Source organism: Mchenga conophoros, linkage group LG23 (genome assembly GCF_057382185.1).
Source record: "Mchenga conophoros isolate Kocher_MC1m ecotype Shallow Benthic linkage group LG23, M_conophoros_male_GT1.1, whole genome shotgun sequence".
Classification (NCBI taxonomy): Eukaryota; Metazoa; Chordata; class Actinopteri; order Cichliformes; family Cichlidae; genus Mchenga; species Mchenga conophoros.
In genome coordinates, this window is record NC_140547.1 from 50,918,663 (window position 1) to 50,936,015 (window position 17,353).

Below are 17,353 nucleotides of genomic sequence, written 5' to 3' on the forward strand. Positions count from 1 at the left end.
ACAGAGACGACCCACACAGCTGCTGTGGTGAGGTTTGTGTTAAAGCAGAGGAACACAGGCCCAAACATGACAGCAAAGCAGGTTTCAGGCTCTGTGAGAGGATTTCAAACAGAAGCTGGAGAAGAGAAAGGACTACAGAAAGAAGGCAGCTGAGACCAGTCCAAGTGTTTCCATGGAGCCCAGTCTAACATTCATTTATACACTAACGTACAGAAGTGAACGGGAAAATGAATCCATAGTTTCAAATGTAGAAATAGTTCTCAGTTCATTTACAGAGTTTAATACAGTTCATGAGGAAATGTTCAAAACAGCAGCTGAGAAAAAATCTTCTTCACAAAGTTGGATCCAATTCCAATAGTTTGTGATGCACTTTAACGCAGCGTGAGCAGTTCACTGCCTAACCCCACAGAGACTGTCAGTCTGGACTTTTCTTTATTGCTATTGGCTGTCAGTGAGATTTCAGAGCAATCAGAGACTGTGGGTCTGTGTATGAAGTATAATTCATGTGCAGTTGTTGAAGTTGTAGAATGAGAAATAGCAGTTTGGGGTATTTCCTGCTTTCATTGTCCTGCTTGTGCTGATGAAAATGTTTATTGACGTGTGAATTCATTCTTCAACGCTCGATTCTGCCTGAACAACGAGAAACTTTGCTTATTTTTGTGTAACACAATTCAAAGTAGGGCTGGGTATCGTCACTGATTTCTAGAATCGATTCGATTCAATTCGATTGGAATCTGGGAAATGTTGCCTCAGACAGTCAGAAATATTATAATTCAGATCAGTATATTTACATATTTTTGTATCTATAAAAGGGAAGCTGGCACTTTCGCGACTTTATCAAAGGTGTGAGCATCACAGCAGAGGCCTTTGTGTCAAAGTAGCTGAAGATAAAACACAGAAAAACATGAAGCTGATTTTTCTGGGATTTTATAAAAATATTCTGCAGTAGATCAAAAACACATAAACATTACCTGATGCTGCTGAAGTGAAGCAGAGCAAAGTTACACCGTTTTTATTACAAACACAGCGTTTTGCAGTTTTGCATAATTTTAAAAAGTTTAAATTTGTTCAGTATTGAACGGCAGAAATGAGGCTTTCTTTTCGAAAGTAAGTAAAAGGAAAAAAACAGCGGCCGACAGCGCTGTAAACAACGGTAGACTTGTGCGTAACAAGCAAGCGAATAATGCAGAAAACAGATTTTTAGATGGGAAACTGTTCTTGAAGTACAGAGAGAGAGAGAGAGAGAGAGAGAGAGAGAGAGCGAGCTGTGCATGTAGTGTGATTTTATCCTGGTGGAAGCAAAACAGCAAAAGTCAGAGTGAGTTCATGACGATGTTTATGTGAAGCGTAGTTTGGATCTTCTTTTGCTGCTGGTTCAGTCAATATTGTTTGGAGAGAGATAAAACTAACAGCTTTAGAATCAGTGTAAAAAGGACGTAATAGAATAGAATAGAATAGAATAGCCTTTATTGTCATTGTACAGAGTACAACGAAATTGGAGTGCCACTCCCTTGGTGCAAGATTCAAAAATAAATATAAATGTAAAATATAAAAAGTACAATAAAACAATCGCAAGTATTCAAACAATAGTAAGTAAGATATATGCAGAATAGCAGCATTAATATAATTACAGTATGAATAGCAGCATAATATAATGGCAGTGACGGTATGGTATAGCTAAGCAGGTTCAAACAGGTTAAACACAAAGCTCGGAGCCGCTGAAACATCAGAATCAGCGAGCTGTCGGCTTTCAACCCCGACTGTGTCCGTGCCATCAGGTGAGAAAAGCGACATCTCACTGATTCTGATTCGCGGGTCGCGCTGTGTGTTTAAGTCTTTGTGCAGAATCCGTGTTCCTGCTCTCATTTACTGTCTTAGCTGTTGTTGAGATTTTGTGAGATTTCACCAGAAATTCTGGAATTTCAAGCAAAATAAATTTATATTAAAAAATAGATTCAGGATTTTAATTAATCGATTTTACGTTATCCAAGCCAGAATCGATTTTAATCGATAAATCGATTATAAGAACCCACCCCTAAAAGCAACCTATTAGACCCATTAAACACTAACATAGATGAATACTCAGATTTAAACCTTTATTGTTTCACAAAGGGTTAAAAAGGGAACGTCCACAGTTTAGTGTGCAGCAGATTTTATTAAAGCAGTTTGACAGGAGCAAAGCAAAAACACAAAGAATAAGTGTTTCACATATTAATACATATAACATAATAATAAAAGAAAAGCAAAATAATGATAAAAAAGAATGAAAAAGTTGTCCAGAGCAGCAGGATGTCTGAGGTCTGCAGAAACACAAAAACACAGCAGCTAAAAATAGTTGTTGAAAGAAAACGAGGTGGGAGCTGCTGATTCCTGAGCTTTGATACTGGATTAGCTTCAGTAGTTATTCCCATCACTGCTGTAGGAGCTACATTTAGTCACAGCTGATTGTCTCCTTTGACCAATCAGAAGACTACTGTTGTAAAAACAAGCAGACAAAGAACCAATGAGAGTGAAGAACAGGATAAAGAGCTCGTGTGATGGAGGCAAAGCAATAATCAGCAGACTGTAGCAGTTTCTATCTGGATGAAAGTAGAAGGAGCTCAGCGGAGCTCAGTCCCATATCTTTGGTTAGAAACAACATCAGTGATTTCCTGCTGCTCGAGATGATTCCAGCAGCTCTCATTCCAGCAGCTGATGAGAGAAACAGCTGATGGCTCACAGCTCGTGCACTGTTGGATCTCCAGATGTTCACGTGGCTGAAGTCTGTGAAGAAACTGTGGTCCACGTAGTTCACACGGCCTCAGATTGGACCGAGCTCCCTGGATCACTGCAGCATCCTCAGCTGGTACATGGACGTCTCTGCTCCTCAGTCTTGGAGCCCCTGCAGGTCCGTCCACACCACCAGGGTCTTCTCACTCACCTTTCCTTTGTCCTCGTCCTTCATCGGCCGTGCTGTGTCTTTGTTCCTGCGGTGTTGTTCCCACGATGCAGTGCTGATGTTCCCCCCTTGAATGCACAACAAGTACGGTGCTGGTCTTTCTCGGGTGAAGCAGAGACAGATTGAAGTCTTTCAGGCTTTAGTGCCGACTTCCCTGACAGAGGCTGGACTCCATGGTCTGCACAGGAGGCTTCTACACTGTGTGGAGGTGACTCCTGGACTTGAAGACAGGCTGCAGGTACATGTGTGATGAAGAGGAGCTACAGCAGTGTGATGGAGCTGCAGGTGTGAAGGAAGTCCTGCTGTCCTGTCCCACCCTCATCTTTGCTTCCTCTGTCTTCTCTGGACTTGTCCTCCTGTTTCAGAAACAGCACTGCTTCATGCCGAGGGTGGACGGGAGCGTTGGCTCTGATTCTTTTACCGTCCACCACAAGGAGACACTGATGCTGACCTCCTGATTCATCTGCATGTGTTCTGCTTCACACTGCTCACCTCCACCAAAGACTTCACAAACATCTTCTTTCTTTGAGTCCAGTTTGTCCCACAAACACTTCCAAATCTCCTCCTCTGAGATTCTGCAGCTTCTTGCAGTGTGACTCAGCTGACTTCTGACAGACCACAGACTGGCACAGCATCCACATGTGTCTCCTTTCAAACAGGCTCTTGATGTTTCCTCCCACATCATTCTGGCCTCTCAGTCTCCTTTGTTCTCCAGCTCTGTAGCTCCAGCTGGTGAAGCTTCAGTTTTCCATGTTGGTAACAGTAAACTACAGCCTCTGCTGTCAGCTGGGTAACTAAACAGAGCTGCAGCACGTCTCTGCGGTGGTGCTACATCCAGCCTGCAGACGGCCGTCTACATGTTGTAGTGGTTTACAGTCACCAGGGGGCGCTGTCCCAGCCATGCAGGCAGTGGGCTGCTCTGCTTGTGCTGTTGTTGGTGAAGCTGAAGTGAAAGCGAGAGTTAAAACACTGAACAGTGTCCACTGAGCTTCTCATGCTATTCTCATGCTCAAAGAAGTTTAACAGGAAGGACGACTCGTCCATCAGGCGTCCAGCTGTCCGTGACCGTGTCCACAGCAGAGTGTGACCGAGGCTTCATGCTAACACGCACACATGAAGCTAAAACCACCACGAGCAGCTGCTCAGTGGATTTGGAGGACAAATGTCTGCAGCTTCTCACAGGCAGTATGCAGAATGTGGATCTCCACAAAGACTGTGGAGAGCTCGTCCCACACTCTAAATCCACACTTGTCTGCACAAAACTTCTCACACGTTCCCGTCACAAGTGTCTTCTAAGTGAAGCTACCAGGTTCAGGTCCAGCTTGTTTATCTGGAGCTGCAGGAGATGATCCATCCTCACAAAGCAGCACAGACAGCAGATATGCAAACGCACAACACAACCAAAGGATTCTCTCTGCATGTCTGTGGCTGATGCTGCTGGAACGAAGCTGTTTGAAACCTTGTTGTTCTGCACTTTGGGACCAGAAGAGGAAACTGAAGCTCTGTGCAGAGGGTCCAATGGAAGCAGCCAAGCGCTGTAAGTGTCTGCTGTACAGGGATGCTGGTTCAGCTGTGGCTCAGTTTGAGCCTCAGTTTGTCAAAATGAGCTTGTAGTTTGTCTGCTTTAATAATGTGACTGGAAAAAGGTGTTGGACTTCAAATATGTCCATTTCTGTCACACTTCACCTTTAAAAGTGAAGCCATGTGGTTCCTGGAAGGAAAAACACGACTTTTTCAAGCTTTTTTCCTGTTTTTATGAGAAATGTACGACTTTAATATTCTTTTTTTTTTAACTCAATTTTTATTATAATTTACAACATTGCAACTTGTACTTGTCAATGTTCACAAGTAGGACAGTTACAGGAACTGCAATGCAGAAATGTAGGTTAAAATAAGAACTGCAATTAGGAAGCACAAAACAAAACTGGGAAGCAAAACAAAACCCAAGCAAGCAAACAAGCAAACAGACAACAACAAAAACAAAAAGAAAACAAAACAAAAACTTTATGTAATATTAAATAACATGTGACAAACTTAGCCGTAAATGGACAAAACGAAACAGACCTATGCTAAATTATTGAAACAGTAAAGCATGTATGGGTCGCCAACGCTCAGTAAACAATTCTCTCTGAATCCGCAGAGCAGATGTTGTTTCCTCCATCTGGTAAATTTATCTTGCTTTATCAATCCACATATATGAAGGTGGGTCAAGATTCAGCCATTTAATAGTGATACACTTTAGTGCTGCTGTAAGATTCTTAAGAGATACGTTTTATTGTTTCCCGCAAAACCCTTTGGTAAGACTCCTAAAATGGCTAACTGTTGGTCTTTTGTTAATGGTTGTTGGAAAACTGTACTGAGAACTTTAAATATGTCATTCCAAAGTGAGCAGATTTTTGGGCATGACCAGAATATATGTGAGTGGGTTCCTAAAGAAGTACCACAATTTTGCCAGCAGGTGTCAGGATTTGTAGGCTTCATTTTGGCAATTATCTCTGGGGTTCTAAAATATCTCATGACCACCTTCTATTTAAATTCTCTCCACAGCCCAGAATTAGTCACCAGATGGGCTTCACCGAACACCTCTTCCCAGGTGTCCTCTGAGATTTGAGTGCCAGTCTCAGCTTCCCACCTTGCCTTAATATCCAAAGTTGCATTTGTATTGAAACTCATAAATGCGTTATAAAAATGACTGATTAATTTTGGGGAGGAATTACTTTGAAATATTTTTAGAAATATTTCCTCAATGGGTGAGGGCTCCAAAACTTGCCTCCATTCTTTATGTTTTGTCAAAAAGCTTCTTAGCTGCAGAAATCTAAAAAAGTCAGAAGAAGGAAGCCGAAACTGACCTCAACTGTTCAAATGAGCTCAGGTGCCCATTCCTCACAACATGACAAAGTTTATGAAGCCCGCTATGTGACCATGCTCTGAAGCCAGAGTCTTCCACAATAGGAGAAAAACCCTGCAGGGAGGAGAGCCTTGATAACATTGAAATTTCTTTTGGAAGACCAAATGATTGTTTGATTCTACGCCAAATCTTTAGTGTGACCCTCGTCCGTTCCCCCATATGCACATTTTTAATTGAAATGTTAGAAAAAAGCAGGGATTCCAATGATCTTTTGCACATTGTCTTCTCAATGTTTAGCCACTGAGTTTCAGACAAATCCCGCACCCATACAGTCAGGGGTCTCATCTGAGCTGCCCAGAAATAATATTTCAGGTTTGGAACAGCCAATCCCCCCTGCAGGTTTGACAGTTTTAATGTTTGGAACTTGATCATCCCTCATGTGTATTTAGTCTCTGTGTTTCATGTCTCTGTGTCGCGTCATCTGTGTTCCCACCCTCCATATTTTCATGCCCAGTCTTTTGTATTCTTAGCCATAGCTTTCTGTGTCTTCATGATTTATTATAGTATTAGTTCCCCAGTTTAGTTCTCTTCACTGTGATTCTGCCTTGTTTGATGTCTTCAGCCGAAATAAAGGCTCGCTTTTCGTTCAAAACTCAGTTTCATGTCTGCGCCAGTGTCTGCGCCTGAGTCCTCCACACACTCTCCATACGGTCAGCTACTGTGACCGTGACACTAAACTACATGCTGTGTGCAGCCACTCTCCTGAGCCTGTATTATATACACAGCGGTTACAATGACAAACTGAATACAATCTCATATCTACAAAACAAGCTGAGTCAAAGTTGCAGCTACGCTTATGAACATGGAGAAAAAACAGGCGAGTTATCAGCTCACCAGCTACGACTAAGAACAGCTAACCAACTATCCTTGAGATCTACAATGACCAGGGAATAAGGTCTACAGACAACCAAACTATCCTTGAGATCCACAATGATTTCAATAAGGTGTTTGATATTCCCTCCTTGGGAGAAGATGCGATCGCTAGTCTGGAGGAACCTGTCTCTAATGTTGGAATTGAAACGGCCGTACGGAGCATGCAGTCTGGAAAATCTGCTGCCCCGACGGGTATCCATCTGATTTTTTCATAAAGTTTTCTGACCGACTGAATTCACTGTTAAAATCAACTTTTGAAGAATCCTTCCTCTCACAGTCGTTGCCTCCAACAATGCATCAAGCAGTGATGTGTTTAATTGTAAAACAGGAAAAAGACCATTTAGATTGTCGTTCATGTCGTTTAATATCTTTGTTCAACACAGACACCAAGATCCTGGCTCAAGTGTTGGCCCGTCGCTTACACAAGTATTTGTCCTCCATTATTTCACCAGACGGGCTTTATTAGGCACTCTTTTTTGAACATTAGAGCTCTATTAAATATCATTTATACCCATGTTAAAGGTGATACATTGGAAACTGTCATTTGGCTTGACGCAGAAAAGGCGTTGGATCAAGTGAGATGGGATTTTTTTTTTATACGCTTAAAAAATGTGTCTTTAATTTTGTATCTTGGATAAAAGTATTGTATTGCTCCCCTCTAACAGCCGTCCAGACTAACAATAATCTGCCCTCCAGGACAGGGATGCCCTCTGTCTCCTTTTTGCCATTGAACCGCTAGCTGTTGCTCTGAGACAATGTGTTGGTGTTGAGGGAAAACATCGAGGGGGTATCGAACATGAAGTCTCTCTTTATGCCGACGACATGATTTTATTTATTTCCAACCCATCGAACAGCCTCCACAAATTTTTGGATAGACTTACAATAATAATAATAATACGTTTTATTTATAGGCGCCTTTAAGAGCCTCAAGGTCACCTTAATGCATACTTAAGGAATTTGGGACAATTTCTGGATATAAAGTGAATTTTGGGAAGAGCGAGGCAAAGTCTATCTGTACGACAACTGGGAGTTTTGTGTATTTTAGTCCCTTTTAAACCCAGCTATAACAAGTTTAAGTACTCGGGCATCTGGGTGACAAGAAAACCACAAAGACTTGTATAAAACTATCTTCCTTTATTGTCGAAGCTTAAAGAGGATTTTGGAAAATGTGAGTTTTGCCCCTTTATATTTATGGTGGGGATGCAGAACAAGGAGCAAAGATGAATGTGATGCTGAATCAGCAGAAGACTTGGACTCATTTGATTCCAGCTTTGATATCATTGATTTCAATATGTCCATTTCTGTCACACTTCACCTTTAAAAGTGAAGCCATGTGGTTCCTGGAAGGAAAAACACGACTTTTTCAAGTCTTTGTCCTGTTTTTATGAGAAATGTTCGACTTTAATGTGAAACATTCAGAGTTTTTTCTCTTGTTGTGTTTGTTTGAAGCTGCTTCCTGTTGGCTTCAGCTGTTTGGAGTTTCCATTTTCTAAACTTCTACATTCTGAACCTTCTTCAGCTCTGAAAAGATGATGAAACACTGAATGATTTCAAGCACTTTGTCTAATAAACTTACATCTTTCATTCTTTATACAGATTGAAGAGCTGTGGTTTGTCAGAGATCAGCTGTGATTATCTGGCAGCAGCACTGAAGTCCAACCCCTCCCATCTGAGAGAGCTGGACCTGAACTTCAACAACAAGCTGCAGGATCCAGGAGTGAAGCATCTGTGTGGTTTCCTGGAGAGTCCAGGATGTAAACTTGAAACTCTGAGGTCAGTCAGCATGTTTTAGTTGTGCTGAGATGAATATGATGTGAAAGTTGTGCTGACACTAAACTGCAGACATCAGGCTGATATTATACTGATCCACACTGAGGATCTTCATGGTAAAGTCTGTTTTCTTCTTCTCTGGTTTAGTCCATTGACTGCAGCAGAACAATGTTCACATTTCAAACAGTGATGCTCAACGTATGGCCCGCGGCCCACACGCGGCCTGCCCACCTTTCCTGATTCAGAGAGAGGGGACCCTGATTAACTGTGTAGCTTCTTCCTCACAGTTCTAAGTATCAGACACAACAATGAATAATCCACAGCTGACTGTCTTTAGAGGGTCAAAGGTCACGGCACACAGCAGACAGTCAGAAATATTCTAACTCTGATCATTTATCAGTTGTGACACTGTGAGACTTGATCAGAGGTGTGATCATCACAGCAGAGGCCTTTGTGTCAAAGTCACTGAGGATCAAACAGAAACACATGAAGCAGATTTTCCTCTTCTGGCTTTTTATAGCAGATAACCTTCAAAATATTCTGCAGTCGATCAAAAACTGAAGCAAACCATGAAGCAACATGTGAACATGAGCTGATGCTGCTGAAGTGAAGCAAAGTTACAGAGGTTTGATTACAGACACAGCTGAGAGTTTGTAATCTGTCATCATTTTAAAAAGTTTCCATGGAACAGCAGAAATGAGGCTTTACTGTCAGAGGCCGACAGCACTGAACACAACAGCAGACTGGTGGCTAATAAACAGTGAATGATGCAGAAACAGATGTTTGAAGCTGTTCTTGGAGTACACTGAGAGAGAGAGAGCTGTGCAGGCAGGAACAGCCAAAGTCAGAGAGAATTCATGAGCATATTGATCAAACGTGAAGCAGAGTTTGGATCTTCTTTTGCTGCTGCTTCACTCAGTTTTGGTTGGAGACAGATGAAACCTGCAGCTTCAGGATCTGTGAGCTGTCCACTTTCAGCCCCGACGGCGTGTCCGTGTACGTGCCGTCGAGTGAACGATCCACGCTCTGTGTTTCCATCTTTGTGTGTTTAGCTGCTCTCATTTACTGTTTTATCTGTTTGCTGCTTGTTGAAATAGTTTGTGAGCTTTAACCTGAGATTCTGGCAAAATACATTTATATTAAACATCGATTCAGGATTGAATGAATCAACATCGTTTTATTCAAATTAAAACCATTTAAATGGGAACATGAATTTTTTACAGCCGCCTCTAATGCTGGGTAATGTCAGCTGGTCCATGTGCAGCTGGCTGTGAGGCTCAGGGAGCGTCTACAAAGTGCAACACTGAAAGAACATCATCCATAAATATTGAGTAAGAACTGGACTCTCATACAGCGAGACTCAAATGCCTTTAAACATCAGCTTATCCTGCTGATCCAAGTCCAACACTGAGTTTGTAAAAACATGTTTGTCAATCATTTTGTTTGGTTTCTGAGGAAAAAGATTCAATAACTTGCTGCTAATACACAACATTTCATCATATTTCCTCATAACCCTCTTTTGTCTGACCATTTGATCCCATTTGAATTTGCAATAAAGGATCCACAGAGTTTGGTGACAATAATGACAGTAGATGTTTGTGTGAAAGTGCTGGAAGCAAATGAGTGTGTGATGTTCTTTCAGTGTTGCACTTTGTAGACGCTCCCTGAGCACTGGTCTCACAGCCAGCTGCACATAGAGACCAGTGTTGTTAGTCCAGGTCAGAAGATGACTTGTTGGAATGAAAATGAGCTTGTAGTTTGTCTGCTTTAATAATGTGACTGGAAAAAGGTGTTGGACTTCAAATATGTCCATTTCTGTCACACTTCACCTTTAAAAGTGAAGCCATGTGGTTCCTGGAAGGAAAAACACGACTTTTTCAAGTCTTTGTCCTGTTTTTATGAGAAATGTACGACTTTAATGTGAAACATTCAGAGTTTTTTCTCTTGTTGTGTTTGTTTGAAGCTGCTTCCTGTTGGCTTCAGCTGTTTGGAGTTTCCATTTTCTAAACTTCTACATTCTGAACCTTCTTCAGCTCTGAACAGATGATGAAACACTGAATGATTTCAAGCACTTTGTCTAATAAACTTACATCTTTCATTCTTTATACAGATTGAAGAGCTGTGGTTTGTCAGAGATCAGCTGTGATTATCTGGCAGCAGCACTGAAGTCCAACCCCTCCCATCTGAGACAGCTGGACCTGAGCGACAACTACAAGCTGCAGGATCCAGGAGTGAAGCATCTGTGTGGTTTCCTGGAGAGTCCAGGATGTAAACTTGAAACTCTGAGGTCAGTCAGCATGTTTTAGTTGTGCTGAGATGAATATGATGTGAAAGTTGTGCTGACACTAAACTGCAGACATCAGGCTGATATTATACTGATCCACACTGAGGATCTTCATGGTAAAGTCTGTTTTCTTCTTCTCTGGTTTAGTCCATTGACTGCAGCAGAACAATGTTCACATTTCAAACAGTGATACTCAACGTATGGCCCGCGGCCCACACGCGGCCTGCCCACCTTTCCTGATTCAGAGAGAGGGGACCCTGATTAACTGTGTAGCTTCTTCCTCACAGTTCTAAGTATCAGACACAACAATGAATAATCCACAGCTGACTGTCTTTAGCAGGTCAAAGGTCACGGCACACAGCAGACAGTCAGAAATATTCTAACTCTGATCATTTATCAGTTGTGACACTGTGAGACTTGATCAGAGGTGTGATCATCACAGCAGAGGCCTTTGTGTCAAAGTCACTGAGGATCAAACAGAAACACATGAAGCAGATTTTCCTCTTCTGGCTTTTTATAGCAGATAACCTTCAAAATATTCTGCAGTCGATCAAAAACTGAAGCAAACCATGAAGCAACATGTGAACATGAGCTGATGCTGCTGAAGTGAAGCAAAGTTACAGAGGTTTGATTACAGACACAGCTGAGAGTTTGTAATCTGTCATCATTTTAAAAAGTTTCCATGGAACAGCAGAAATGAGGCTTTACTGTCAGAGGCCGACAGCACTGAACACAACAGCAGACTGGTGGCTAATAAACAGTGAATGATGCAGAAACAGATGTTTGAAGCTGTTCTTGGAGTACACTGAGAGAGAGAGAGCTGTGCAGGCAGGAACAGCCAAAGTCAGAGAGAATTCATGAGCATATTGATCAAACGTGAAGCAGAGTTTGGATCTTCTTTTGCTGCTGCTTCACTCAGTTTTGGTTGGAGACAGATGAAACCTGCAGCTTCAGGATCTGTGAGCTGTCCACTTTCAGCCCCGACGGCGTGTCCGTGTACGTGCCGTCGAGTGAACGATCCACGCTCTGTGTTTCCATCTTTGTGTGTTTAGCTGCTCTCATTTACTGTTTTAGCTGTTTGCTGCTTGTTGAAATAGTTTGTGAGCTTTAACCTGAGATTCTGGCAAAATACATTTATATGAAACATCGATTCAGGATTGAATGAATCAACATCGTTTTATTCAAATTAAAACCATTTAAATGGGAACATGAATTTTTTACAGCCGCCTCTAATGCTGGGTAATGTCAGCTGGTCCATGTGCAGCTGGCTGTGAGGCTCAGGGAGCGTCTACAAAGTGCAACACTGAAAGAACATCATCCATAAATATTGAGTAAGAACTGGACTCTCATACAGCGAGACTCAAATGCCTTTAAACATCAGCTTATCCTGCTGATCCAAGTCCAACACTGAGTTTGTAAAAACATGTTTGTCAATCATTTTGTTTGGTTTCTGAGGAAAAAGATTCAATAACTTGCTGCTAATACACAACATTTCATCATATTTCCTCATAACCCTCTTTTGTCTGACCATTTGATCCCATTTGAATTTGCAATAAAGGATCCACAGAGTTTGGTGACAATAATGACAGTAGATGTTTGTGTGAAAGTGCTGGAAGCAAATGAGTGTGTGATGTTCTTTCAGTGTTGCACTTTGTAGACGCTCCCTGAGCACTGGTCTCACAGCCAGCTGCACATAGAGACCAGTGTTGTTAGTCCAGGTCAGAAGATGACTTGTTGGAATGAAAATGAGCTTGTAGTTTGTCTGCTTTAATAATGTGACTGGAAAAAGGTGTTGGACTTCAAATATGTCCATTTCTGTCACACTTCACCTTTAAAAGTGAAGCCATGTGGTTCCTGGAAGGAAAAACACGACTTTTTCAAGTCTTTGTCCTGTTTTTATGAGAAATGTACGACTTTAATGTGAAACATTCAGAGTTTTTTCTCTTGTATGCTGTACGGCCACAGTCCAGATGTATATGCGGATAACGGCATATGAGCACACACATAGCAGTCCGTCCTATTGTTCAAGTGAGCAGTTGTATTCATAAACTGCCACCAAAAGTTTGTAGAATAGCCATGAGGGTATTGGGTGTGGTTTCCTTGGACATACAGGGTCTCCACAGCTGACCATGATGACATCAAAGCCATTACACCCAGCAGGGTAGACAACACTTTACCAGCCATTCTGATGAGTACCTGTGGCTCAGTTGGTTTCTTCACCGGATTGAGACGAAGGGCCCTAGAGGCTTTCCCCCCCTTTGTACCCGGTCTTCCTGCCACTTACTCCGAGCTGGCCTGGATGTGTGTCACCTTTTTGCAGTGGCTTTGGTGTATCCAGGTGGGTCGTTCTGCAATCTTCACAGCAGTTGGTGTTGTCAGCAGAGCCTGGTATGGTCCGTCCCACCGTGGCTTCGACCAGCACTTCCTCTTTATGACCTTTATCAGTACCCAGTCCCCTGGCTTCAGACGTTCTTCCTGTACAGAAACAGAATCATCTGGCAGATTATTTGCACTCATGACTTCTTTGCTTTTCAGCATTTTAATCATCCAGTCTGCTAGTGTGTTTTCTTCTTCTGCTTTATCATTATCATTACAAAACACTGGAACTCTAAATGGCCTGCCATATATTATTTCAAAAGGCGTTAGGCCATTATCAGTTGGCGTGATTCTCATATACATTTTCACTAGCTCAATGCAGTCTACCCATGTTCTGCCTGTTTCCTCCATTGTTTTCCTGAGTCTCAGCTTTACTGTGCCATTAGTCCTTTCAACCAGCCCTGCACTTTGTGGGTGATATGAGCAATGGTTTTTCAGCGTTATCCCCAGATGTTGTGACATTTTCTCAATTACTTCATTCACAAAATGAGGACCATTGTCACTGTAAATAGTCTGGGGGATCCCATGCTCTGGGATCACATTTTTGCATATCACTTTAGCCACTGAAATAGCATCTGCTTTCTTAGTGGGGACAACTTCTACCCACTTTGAGAACGGGCACACAATCACCAGGCAGTACCTGTAGGTGTTACAGTTAGACAACTCAATGAAATCCATATGGATTACTTCAAATGGGTAGCTGGGTCTGGGAAACTTTCCTCTCCTAGGTCTGAGGTTTCCCTGAGCATTATGTTTACAACATATTAAACATGCTTTACAAAAATGTTTTGAATAAGCATTGAATCCCAGTGTGAAAAACTGCCGTTCGACTGCTGCCACCATCCCAGCTGTCGAGACATGGCAGAGCCCGTGGCTCAAACTTGCAGCAGTCCTATGTAGGTTCTTAGGCAATATAGGTTTATCACAAAGATAGTAGACATCACCTCGCAGGCTTGCTCCTTTAGTGAGCCACAGCTGCTTCTCAGCTGGAGGTGAGTGTGACTGCATGTCTGCTAACACATCATGTGTGATGGGCGTAGTTTGCTCCTGTGACGCCAGAACATGAACCCCATGTGTTCCAAGGGCCGCTTCCTTTGCAATTTTATCTGCAAAGGCGTTGCCTAGTACAATGGGGTCAGTGCCACGTGTGTGTGCTGCACATTTACAAACCGCAACTTTACTAGGCAGTAAGACTGCTTTCAACAGGGCCTGCAACAATGTCGCATGCTCCACAGGTTTACCTGTTGATGTTGTCATGCCTCGTCTTGACCACTGAGCGGCAAAGAAATGAAGTGTAGCATATGCATACTGACTGTCAGTATATATAGTCACTGCCTCCTGTCTCTTCTGCGCCTGTTCTAACCACAATTTAGCGGACGCCACTTGTAACTCTCTCTCCTGTTTCAATTTCCCTGTCGCACAAGCTGCTTTCACTGTCAACTGGTCTACTAACATTTGACATTGTCCTACAACCAATTTACCTTCAAAATCATATTTCTTGCGCCAATGTCCTAAATACTTTGCGCTACCGGGAGCGAATTTCACCATAAACTTCTCGTCACCCTCTGACACACTCTTGGTTGCTTGGGAACCCATAATAACAACAACAGCTGCCGACGTCACAGACCACGTGTTCTGCTCCGCACACACTCACACAACAACAACAACAACAAAAAATATCCTCACACACAAACAACAAAAATTAGGCCTATTGTCTCAACGCAGTCTCACACAGTGACTGCGTGCTTTGTCGCACACAGTGGCAAAGACTTACATAGCAGTGATCACGCGCTTTATCGCACACAGTGATAAAGACTTTCAACGCAACCTCACACAGTGGATGCGCGCTTTGCTGCACACAGCGGCAAAGAATAGTCGCACACAGTGACTACACGCTTTATCGCACACAGTGATAAAGACTTTACAACTCAGCCTCACACAGTGGCTTAGATTTTTCACATACCTACTTGGTGTTGCTTATTGCGAGTAGCATCAGTCCCGAATCCCGTCAATCGTCATCCATCGAGGAGAAAAAACAGACGGCTAATCCACCGGCTCGATGACGAATTCTCACGCCTCGGGACTTTGCTGCAGGACCTCTATAAGTCCTGGCTGACGTCAGTCTGTCGGCGTGTCTCTTTTCCCCTCGGTGAATGTCGACTCCAGGGATCCGGCTCTCGAAGGACCAATTAATGATAGGTTTGTAGTTTGAACCTATCCACTGGAACGTTAAGGACAATCTGCTACGCAGCAAAAAGCAAGACACAAGGCACCAAAGTTCTCTGGTTTACTCATGCATGAGGGAGACCTGGCTGGAGCCAAGCGTCGTTCCACCACTTGACCACCATCAGACTCTCAGCCAGGCTCCCCATAGCACTCCTTTTATTGTGGTTACATGAATATGCATAGGGTCATTAACATATAGCATCTCACATAGGTATACATGTGAACAAAGAATACTGTGTGTGTGTGTGTGTGTGTGTGTGTGTGTGTGTAGTACTGCTGATCAAAGGGTCATATAACATCCTTGGTCAGGAAGAGGGTAGACCCCCCTTCACCCTAGATGGTTCACCCTAGATAACATGGTGAGGAAGTCCAGCAGTTCATCTAAACAAAAAGCACTTAGACTAGAACAGACGTAGCTACGTTAATCCTGCCATAAAACAATAAGAGAAGGTACGACCTCTCTCGTGCTCCCAGGATGTGGGTGTGCATTCTAGTGTGGAATACACACCAAGCCCCTGCAGCCTGCTAAAGATCACACATCCTATCACTACACAATTGATTATACACCTCTAAGAATATATGGTTAAATATTTCCTAATACAAATGACAATAATAAAATCTAAACCCATCAGAAAGCGAGAGTTAAAACACTGAACAGTGTCCACTGAGCTTCTTATGCTATTCTCATGCTCAAAGAAGTTTAACAGGAAGGACGACTCGTCCATCAGGCGTCCAGCTGTCCGTGACCGTGTCCACAGCAGAGTGTGACCGAGGCTTCATGCTAACACGCACACATGAAGCTAATACCACCACGAGCAGCTGCTCAGTGGATTTGGAGGACAAATGTCTGCAGCTTCTCACAGGCAGTATGCAGAATGTGGATCTCCACAAAGACTGTGGAGAGCTCGTCCCACACTCTAAATCCAAACTTGTCTGCACAAAACTTCTCACACGTTCCCGTCACAAGTGTCTTCTAAGTGAAGCTACCAGGTTCAGGTCCAGCTTGTTTATCTGGAGCTGCAGGAGATGATCCATCCTCACAAAGCAACACAGCAGATATGCAAACACACAACACAACCAAAGGATTCTCTCTGCATGTCTGTGGCTGATGCTGCTGGAACGAAGCTGTTTGAAACCTTGTTGTTCTGCACTTTGGGACCAGAAGAGGAAACTGTGCAGAGGGTCCAATGGAAGCAGCCAAGCGCTGTAAGTGTCTGCTGTACAGGGATGCTGGTTCAGCTGTGGCTCAGTTTCACAGTGTGACTCAATAAAAGCAGCAGGAAATCAAAGGTTGATGCTTTCATCAGTGTGGAAATAAGAAAGTTTCCTGTGACAGACGCTGGAGCTCTTTCACTCTCAGCTTCACAGTTTCAGCTTCAAACTTCTTCCAACATGTTTCTAACACGGCCACATTCCACCTTAATGGAGCTGATATCTTGTGCATCAGCACATTTTCTAAAGGCAGCGATCACATCTTTAGTTTTGGATGTTTAACTGCAGATTGTTTATGTGTTTATAGCACATTAATTACAGCAGCAGCGTTGACCACAGTGCTGTACAAGAATCCAAAATAACTATTAAAATAACTCCTAATATTAATATCACACATCAAATATCAAATAACTCTCATGCTGTATTAAAAGCCAGTGAATACAAATGTGTTTTAAGAGCAGATTTACAGAGACTGACAGCAGGAGCTGGGGCTGTTCGATAGAACGATGTATATATGATGACCATATGAAAACGTCTATCGTTTCATATCACGCTCTTTGTTTCCTGCTTATGTGTTTGTGTTTTCCAGATAAAGCTTTCAAAATAAATCTGAAGATCCTGTTGAGAGTTTTCAAAATAAACACAATACATTACTGCGGTCGCTCGTTTATCGAGTTACGTTCTAAAAATAAGTCTCAGAATGAAGTAGCAGCTTTATGTTTTACAAGTATTATAGAAGTTTTAAGGCAGTTAAACCCTCACTGCA

The 17,353-nt window shown here is 42.6% G+C and overlaps 1 protein-coding gene across 1 annotated transcript in view; it reads left to right on the forward strand.

Annotated features, from left to right (window-relative positions):
- The window catches only part of LOC146548275 (NLR family CARD domain-containing protein 3-like), a 47,005-nt gene that overhangs the window by 16,475 nt on the left and 13,177 nt on the right, over positions 1 to 17,353 (forward strand). The window lies entirely within an intron of this gene.